Source organism: Panthera pardus, unplaced genomic scaffold (assembly GCF_024362965.1).
Source record: "Panthera pardus isolate Hobbes unplaced genomic scaffold, ASM2436296v1 HiC_scaffold_13, whole genome shotgun sequence".
NCBI classification, from domain to species: domain Eukaryota; kingdom Metazoa; phylum Chordata; class Mammalia; order Carnivora; family Felidae; genus Panthera; species Panthera pardus.
The window spans coordinates 94,238,275-94,248,367 of record NW_026526688.1 but is presented as its reverse complement, the minus strand read 5'-3'; positions in this window follow the sequence as shown (position 1 = coordinate 94,248,367).

Here is a 10,093-nt window from a genome sequence, read left to right as displayed (position 1 = left end):
TAAGAGTCTGTTTTCTGGTTTGCAGAAGATGTTGTGTGTATATATGTATATGTGTATATGTATATGTATATGTATATGTATATGTATATGTATATATACATATATACACACACAATGGAATATTACTCAACAATAAAAAATAAAAAAAATATCTTACCCTGTTCTTTCTTATGGTGAAAAGTTATATTTTTTAGAAAAATTTTATCTTTTAAAAATGTTTTTATTTTTGAGAGAGAGAGAGAGAGGGAGAGAGAGAGAGAGAACAAGTGGAGAGGAGCAGAGAGAGAGGGAGGCAGAGGATCTGAAGTGGGCTCTGTGCTGACAGCTGAGACCCTGATGCAGGGCTCGAACTCATGAACTGTGAGTTCATGACCTGAGCCAAAGTTGGACGCTTAACTGACTGAGCTACCCAGGCACTCCAAAAATTTCATCTTTTGAAAATATCAACTAGCCTGGGTGGCTCAGTGGTTAAGCATCTGACTCTTGATTTGGGCTCAGGTCATGATCTCACAGTTTGTGAATTCGGGCTACATGTTGGACTCTGCACTGACAGCGTGGAGCCTGCTTGAGATTCTCCTTCTCTGCCCCCTCTCTCACTCAAAATAAGTAAACTTAAAAAAAAGATACCAACTAAACACAAAATGATCTAATTTCCTCCAGATTATCTTCCTATAAATCAGGTCTGTAAAGATGAGGCAAAGAAATATTTTCAAGTAGAGGTATTAAAATATACATATATGGCTTATATTCAGAAATTTTAAAGGGATTTAATAATGAAGTATTTCTATTTTGCAACATTTACTTCAGAGAAGGAAGGTTAGAGAGAGAAATTCACATAAAGTTGCAAATTGAAATAAGAATAGCCATAACTAAATTGTTTAAAAAACAAAGTCAATAAGATCCAGTCTCACCAGCATCTTATCATACAATTAAACTTAAGATATTCCTCATTTTAATTTTTACAGTCAGCGTTCCAGCTCTTTTTCTTCTTCTTCTTTTCTCTCTATGGTAAAGAAGCCAAAGCTTGGGGCACCTGGGTGGCTCAGTCGGTTAAGCGGCCAACTTCGGCTCAGGTCATGATCTCGTGGTCCGTGAGTTCAAGCCCCGCATCGGGCTCTGTGCTGACAGCTCAGAGCCTGGAGCCTGTTTCAGATTCTGTGTCTCCCTCTCTCTGACCCTCCCCTGTTCATGCCCTGTCTCTCTCTGTCTCAAAAATAAATAAACGTTAAAAAAATTAAAAAAAAAAAAGAAGCCAAAGCTTATGAGTGCCCAGGGAGACTGTTAAAAAAATCACTCTTTTACTTCTTTATCCATAATATAGAAAGTATAATATATGCATGTAAATAAATAGACTTGCATCTGATTTCCTTATTCATGAAGTTGATGCAGTCCTGGGGTAGGATATATTTTGCTTTGTTACAAAAGACATTTTTTCCTGTGATTACAGAATGATCCATTAGGGCTTGTTCACTCTTCTTCCATTACTTGGTGGTGTTGTGTGGCTTGGTATCATTCAGCCAGAGTGCAGACACTTGGAATGAATGTATATGATGGTTCAGTGAAAAAGAACAGAAAAAGGGAGTGCTCTCTGTAATCCTAGGGAAGATGTAACAACAGGATTAACACATGTAAAACTAGTAAGAGAAATTAAATTTGTCAGGGTCTCAGCAAAACCACTGTATTTAAGGGATGTGCCAGGAAAGAAAATGCATATAAATCTGTGAATGACTTGGAGGAAGGAAAAAGTCACTACTTAAGTACCCTTACCCTCAGGACCCACTTTCTACTTGAAAGAGGAAACCACTTTAGAGCAGAACTATGTTTCCTATTCCCACTATTGTACCTATAGAAAGGTTAGATAAGTAAGTATATGCACAAAGGAATGGAACAGATGAAAGTGCACAGTTTTAGATATGTGAATAAAACATTTCACAGAAATCTGATTTAGAAACTTCAGGGTTTAATGTGGCATATTGATACATAGAATTTTTTTTGCAGATTTTAGAAACAAAATGACTCATCTCTCTCTTCTCCCTCTTTGAAGGAAAAATAAGACACTTTTCAATTTCTTCTTCATGGTGCTAAAATAAAATCACTTAAAAAAGAGCAAAATCCATGAAGAAAGAAGTATATGGAAGAAGATGAGACACAATATATTAGTTTATGCTTTAAGCTTTCAAAGTTTTTCATTTTGCCCTGTGACTCGTTTTACTTTAAGATAGATGATCAGGGGCACCTGGGTGGCTCAGTCGGTTAAGCGTCCGACTTCGGCTCAGGTCATGATCTTGCGGTCCATGAGTTCGAGCCCCTCATCAGGCTCTGTGCTGACAGCTCAGAGCCTGGAGCCTGTTTCAGATTCTATGTCTCCCTCTCTCTCTGACCCTCCCCCCCGTTCATGCCCTGTCTCTCTCTGTCTCAAAAATAAATAAACGTTAAAAAATTTTAAAAAAAAAAAAGACGATCAACGATATAAGAAGTAGCCGTTTTGTCTGATGCAGAATTTCTAACTTTAAGGAAGGGTGAGGAGGCTTTCTCATTTGGTAACAAGCACATTAACAGAAAAGAACAGCTTCTACCATAATAGGATATATTTGTATTTAGGCATAACATCTAACATTTTTGAGATTATTCATCTTCTAGTAACTGAAGAATTGGCTAATTGTAATCTCAAATAAAGTCATCCAACAGGTAAAAAAATATAAAAAATATTTTTGTTTAGTCTTTATAAATGAAAAATAATAAAATTAAAATATAGTTAAATTATATTTCCGTATATTTCACTTCCTGTGAATATTTTAATAATTTGCTTACTTGTTAAAAGATTATTTGAGTATACAAATATTTGATACTGAAAATTTAGTAATGGTATGCATTTAATAGCTTTAAATAAATCTACATCTCTTCATCCCCTGTTTCTTGCTTAGTCCAGGCCATCATCATCTCTGGCCTGGAATGTTGCAGAGCCTTTTTATCTATTTACCATACCACAGAGTACACCTCTAATATTGAAGAACAGTGACTTCAGTCTCTTACCGCTTGCTTAAAGACATTTACTGACTTCCTATTGGCTCCTGGATTAAGTGTATAAACTCCTTTTAGCATGGATTACAAGATCTTGTTCTTCATTGTCCAATACTGGTTGCTGTCTAGGGTTCTCTCTTTCCTCTACTCTTCCCACTGGACAGTCCAGTTTCATCAGAGTACCTGCTGCTGTTAGTATGTTCAACATACCAGTGATGCCTGCTGCTTTGGAGTCTTTATTTAGGTAAATTCTCATTCTTGAAACTTTAGATACACTTTCTCTATGAAGCCTCCATGAACTCTCTCATCTGTTCTGGACTGGGATCCTTTCTCTGTGCTGCTCTAGCACTTTAGTTGCTTATAGACCTGTCCATATTTTTTACTGAATTTTGTGCCCTAGGAAGATTGGGATTGTGTCTGTCATGTACCCCACATGCATATCAGGTGACTAGCATAACATAATGAAACTACCTCTCATGCTATAGATGCTTAGTGAATATTTATGAGACTAGAGACAGTTATTGAAGTTGAGTATAGAAAAATACATTAGGTTTTTTTTTCAATTTAATGATATTAAATTCTAGAGTGCTTAATTTATCTGCATTTAAAATGACATTTTTTTCCTTAAAAATTTAGATCTTAAGTTTCTTGCACACACAAATCATTTAAAAATTTCTCCGGTGCTCTAAATAATCCCCTTTCCAATCCCGAGTAGGAATAGGTACCCAGATTTTGGCCATATTAAAAAATATATATGATATATGATATCAGTAAATCATATATATATATATATAATCTATATCTATATATCTATATCTATATCTATATCTATATCTATATCTATATCTATATATATCAGTAAATTATATCTGTCCTCATGCACTGAAAGGACTTCATTCTATTTTACATAGTTTTTATTGTTGACTTCCCATCTTTATCTTTTTGGTATGCTTCTTTTTTATATGACAAAGTACTTTGAATTGTTTTGCTGTTTTTTTATGTTTGTTTATTTGTTTTGATGGAGAGAGAGAGAGAAAGCACGAGTGAGAGTGGGGAAGAGAGAGTGAAAATCCCAAGCAGGCTCCATATTGTCAGTGAAGAGAGCCTGACGTGGGGCTTGACTGTGAGATCATGACCTGAGCCAAAATCAAGAATCATTCACTTAACTGACTGAGCAACCTAAGAGCCCCAGTTTTGTTATATTTCTTTAAAAATTTTTCCATGCTTATTTATTTATTTTGAGAGAGAGGAGGAGAGTGCATGCAAGTGGGGGAAGAATACAGAGAGAGGGAGAGAGTCCCAAGCAGTCTCCATGCTATCATTGTGGATCACAAGACAAGGACCTGTGCTGAAATCAAGAGTCAGATGCTTAACCACCTGAGCCACCCATTTGCCCCTGCCCTAGTTTTGCTATATTTTTAAAAACAGTTTTACATAGAGTAGAAATGGTTCTTCATTTATAGTCATTTCAATTAATTCCCTCACATGAATTTATTTTTAGACATATTGGATTAATGATTTTCTGCTTGGATATGTGTTTTAAGATACAGAAATTGTTTATGGAACATACAGATTTTTCATAATGATAATGGAGAATTAATAACAAAATTAACTCCAAAAATTCTATAGTGATAAAAAATGGTGAATGTTTATAAAAGTTCATGAAATCATAAATAGCATACATTTAAATGTAATATAGTGGGATCCATGTTTTCGATTAGTGTGATTGGTGAGATGAACTCAAGAGTATAAAGTTTAGGGACAATTTAATACATTATTAGGAACTTTCTATTGGAGTTTCTTATCCTTTTTGATAAATATCATCAACCAAAATAATGTTATTTTGCTATAACATTTCTACAGATTCATCAGGTGACTTCATAAATAATTTATAATCTAAATACTTATACAATTATGATAAAAGGGAATCAATTATATTTTCAAAATTATTACGATGAAACATTATTTTGCCTGAATAGCTCAAACATATGAAAGAACTATGGTCACTTTGCAATGATTCCTGACTTTAAACATAAATGGAATGAAAATGGAATGTATGTAAATCAAAACATCTTCCCATACCTGTGTGGTCTAATTTAAAGTTTATTTATTTATTGAGAGAGAGAGAGAGAAAGGGAGAGAAGGAAGAGAGAGAGGGAGAGACAGAATCTCTAACTTGACAGAGCACAGCCTGACGTGGGGCTCAAACTCACAAATCGTGAGATCATGACCTGAGCCAAAATCAAGAATCAGTCGCTCAACCGAGGCAGCCATTCAGGCGCCCCATGTGTGGTCTAAGTTAGTAGTCATTTGGAGATGTCTTTTAATTTTCAGTTGTCTGATGAATGTGATATGTATTACATATATATGACTTTAAAACTTAAAAGATTCTTTATCACATATCACATACTGATCATTGGATTCTTAATAAAGCCTTATTTAGTAACTCCTATTAATATAACTCCAATTAAGAACAAGTTCGTATTGTCTCTATAAGCGAGTTCTTTGCATAGGTGGGTACCTATAGTGAAGACCCTTTTCTCATTCTGTATGTAAATATATGTAAGTATAAGTATACATTTAAGTACATATATACAGGGGGACCTGGGCGGCTCAGTTGGTTAAGAATCTGATTTCGGCTCAGGTCATGATCTCATTGGCTTGTGAGTTCAAGCCCTGCATCCAGCTCTGTGCTGACAGTGCAGAGCCTGGAGCCTGCTTCAGATTCTGTGCCTTCCTCTCTCTCTGCCCCTCCCCCGCTCCTGCTGTCTGTCTCTCAAAAATAAATAAAAACATTAAAAGTTTTAAAATAAATACATAGGTACATATGTATGCATGTATATATGTATGCATGTATGTATGTATGCTACATATATATGAATGTACATATATATATGCATGCATACATATATACATTCATATATATATGAATTCCGGTGTGTCAGGGGAAAAACCAAAATTAAAGTAAATTATAGTGTTTTTCCTGCAAAAAATTACCTGTTGCCATTATTTGCAGTTTTAGAAGCAACATGTTGGAGTTTATGAAGTAATGTTTGCATATTTATAAGCATGAAATGTTAAAAAATGGAATTGTAATTTTTGCTTTTATAAAGGAATTGTATTTATCTATTCATTTCTTGGAAGAAGTTCGCCTCTTTTTACACAGTATAGTTTATTGTAGGCAGTAGTAATGGTACATATAATGATCAATTATATTTCATTATCCCTCTTTGTTTATATTTTCATGAAAATTGAAATATGCAATTGTGAGAATTAGGTATGTATGGCATATGGTGTTCAGTAAAGAGAGAACAAATACCTTTTTAAATTACTCACCCATGACTTTTGCAGCTCTGCTTTATGAATACATTTATAAATCAATGGTCTTATTTCTTAAGATGATGAATAGCAAATGTTTACTTAAACCCTGGGCTATTTACCAATACATACATCAAAAGTTAGGCATTAAACAATTATAGAATATGACTTTCATAACTGCACAAACCAGAGAACCATTTCTTTACTGCTGATATGCAAATTGCAAGGAAAAGTATAAAAATTTATGAATTTCAAAAATAGTAATCACTTTTAGTTTATTTTGAATCTTTGAAAACATGTTTTTAAAACGCTTATAAATTTATATGTACTTGTTTAAGCCAAAATACAGTTAGTTTTATTTTACACTTGGATATTAACAATATTCTGAAAGGTTCCAAAATTTTTTATTGTCTCATGGACAGTTTTATCTCTTGATTAAATTAACCAGTGTTCCTCTAGTCTTGTTTACTCAATTAACTTGATTAACAGGCCTATTTATATTGATAATACAAAGATAAAACTTCAGTTTAGTTTGTGGCTGTCTGAAATAACTTAAACTCTGCATATGTGCATTTTATTGTGTAGATATGACATTACGTAAATTGTAGGATTATGTGGTACTTAGATGTGAGACTGAACCATCATAACTCTAAAAATTAAACAATTTTAATGCCAATGCATTAGATTGGTTTTATATATTAAAAGAATTCAACACATATTCATTAAGTGTCTTTTATGTAATGATATTTTTCTAGCACAGTCATGAATAAAAGTTATTTTGCTCCAAAGTTATTGGAGCTCACAGTCTAGTAGAATTGAAATAAATATGGTGGATTAAATTTTCTTTCAAATTCTGTCACTCCTTCCCATGGAGAGACAAAGTGCCTATTTCTTTGTCCTTGACTCTGGTTAGGCCCTGTGACTTGTTTGGCCCAAGAGAATGCAGGGGAAATGCCATGGTGTAACTTCTGGTACTGCGTCCTAAGATATCTGTAGTTTCTATCTTTGCTGTTAGGGGTAACCCTTCTTGGAACCCACCTGCATAGCTGGGAGAAAGCCTATCCAAAGGAGAGGTGTGGGTTAAAAGACCACAGGGACACTCCAGGAGAAAGACCCTGAGCTCCTGACAGGTGCCGGTTTTGTAGGAGTCACCTTAAATGTTCCACATAGTTGAGTCTCCAGATGAATGCAGTTCTAGCCAATACCACATAAGAAAAAACAGCCTCTTGTCAGCACCTAGAATCATAAGAAATGATGAATAGTTATGCCATGTTAAACCATAACATTTTGGGGTGCAAAGGAAAGTTCAAAACCGAAGGCATGTTAAAAGTTTTAAATTATGTTTGTTAGAAGATGAAAAGTAAGTGCTAATTGTAAGCATAATAGTGTCTTTTATCCCAATGAAGTTTGAAAAGAAGTTAAAATAAATTATACTCACAGCTTCATGTTTTTCACAAGCAAACCAGAAACAGCTGCTGAAAATCATTTTGCACTTGTAATACATTCATTTATTTTATTGTTAGTTTACATTAATGGAAATATCCGAGAATTGGCACTTACCTGAGGTTGGGACAAGCAGACAGGTGACAAATGTGCTAATGAAAGTAGAACTAGCTGACTAGCTGTGATGCTCATTAAAAGTAGAGCTTGTCTAATTGATACAGAAATTTTCATTTTATTTTTTTTAGGTTTACTTGTTTATTTTGAGACAGAGATGGCACGAGTTGGGGAGAGGCAGACAGAGAGGGAGAGAGAGAGAGAATCCCAAGCAGGCTCTGTGCTGCCAGTGCAGAGCCCTATGTGGGGCTTGAACCAATGAAACCATGAGATCATGACTGGAGCCCAAACCAAGAATCAGACGCTTAACCGACTGAGCCACTCAGGCGCTCTGATACAGAAATTTTTGAAGTGAAATCTAATAAATTGATACATTGGTCAATATATATGTTTCTTGTGAGTTTAGCTGATAAAAACCACTACCAGTAAATTCAGAAGGTATTCCTAAAAATGAATTTATGCTCCTGTAGATCTCAGCTAGCCATAGGTCAGGAACTCCCAATCCTGCTGCCTAACAAAGGCATCTGGGGAATAATCAACAAGTCTGTCTAAATCCCACTCAGACCAATCGTTACAGAATTTCTCAGCATGGATTTTAAGCATAATTTCTTTTAAAGCACCCTCGTTAATTTTACATTGTAGTCATAGTTATGAACTACTGCCCTAGTCAACTCTGATTCTGCTAAAACAGTGTTGCCCAGTTAATTACACTGAAGTATATTGGGTCAGACTCTCTAAGAATCATCTCTCTTTATCATATCCTCAAATTATGAAATAATTCTTGTATAAAAAAAGATTTTGCTATGGTAATTCTGCATTGTTAACAACCCCAAACGTGTAGCTTTTAGCACATGGCCTTTTGCTTTCTTGCTCACGAATCTGTATTATCTGTGGCTTTAAGGTGCCCTGTGGGGTCAGCTTGGATTTTCTCCAGACTGCAGGCCACAGGTTATGCCCGGGACTTCTCCACATATCTCTTAGTCTGTGACCCATGCTGCAAGGTCAATGGTTCTTTATGGCATAGATTTCTTATGATAGATGGCAGAAGAGAGAAAGGGCTGGTAGAACTTGCCATGTGTTTTAAGACTTATGCTCAGAAATGGTGCTCTGTCACTTTTGTCTGCATTCCACTGGACAAATAAGTCTCATGAACAAACTCAATGGTCTGTGAGGCAAGGGCATATACTCCATCTCAGGGAAGACATGGCAAGGAAAGAGAGTAGAGGAGGGGTTTGGAATAAATACTGCTCCTTACCACAGCGCTCATGTATATACTCATAACACAGTGTACTTGGAGCATCTAGAAAAAGAATGGAGAAATAATTTTATTCTGCAAGTAGCTTTCGATAGCTGCAAGTAGTCTGTCGAGGCTACTGATGGCTTCTTTGTATTTTATTCCTTTTGCCTAAAGTGAACTTACTGTTTAATGTTCGCCTGAAGGGAGAATATTTTGATTCATTTTCTCACTTGAATATGTGATCTTGAATAAGCTTTTATTTTATAATTTTCGTGCTTTATGCTGACACTTCAATTGTAATGTAAAAAATGTGTTTTATAAATCTTTTGGTATGATATTGAAGATTTTGAAAATGCAAATATCACTGAAATAAATGCAATAATAATTCATGTAATAGGTATTTAAAAGTATGTATTTTATAGATTCTATAGAAAAGTTGATTATATTGTAGTTTTCTATGTATTATTGTTCTACATAATTGTCAAAATTGTGAACAATCTCATGATATCCTCATGTAGAAAAGTGTATGTAAAAAACATTACTGCCATATTTTTATTAGAGTGAAAAATGGCAGGCATATTTTTCTCTATTAAATTTTGAAAACAGGGAAATCAGAATTAAAGTCTGTTGAGAACAATTTTTTTAAATTATGTTAGAACTTGAATAGCTTATTTGTTCTACTGGCTAGATGTATACATTCCCTCTTTCAGTGTGCTATGAAGATACTGTGCTAAATCCTCTATTGATATTATTTTAAAGGTTCACCACCAAAACAAAGTATTAAACAAGTTTTGCAGAAAAGAAAGAGACTTAGAGCTTAATTGTGAAATAAAATAGGGATTTATATAATTCTAAGATCATTCAGTGAGATATTCTCTTTCTCTTTGAATTTAAACATAGTAACTACCACTGAAAGAAGAGTTCCATCAATTTCACCTTGATTCAGTTTTACCTATTTAG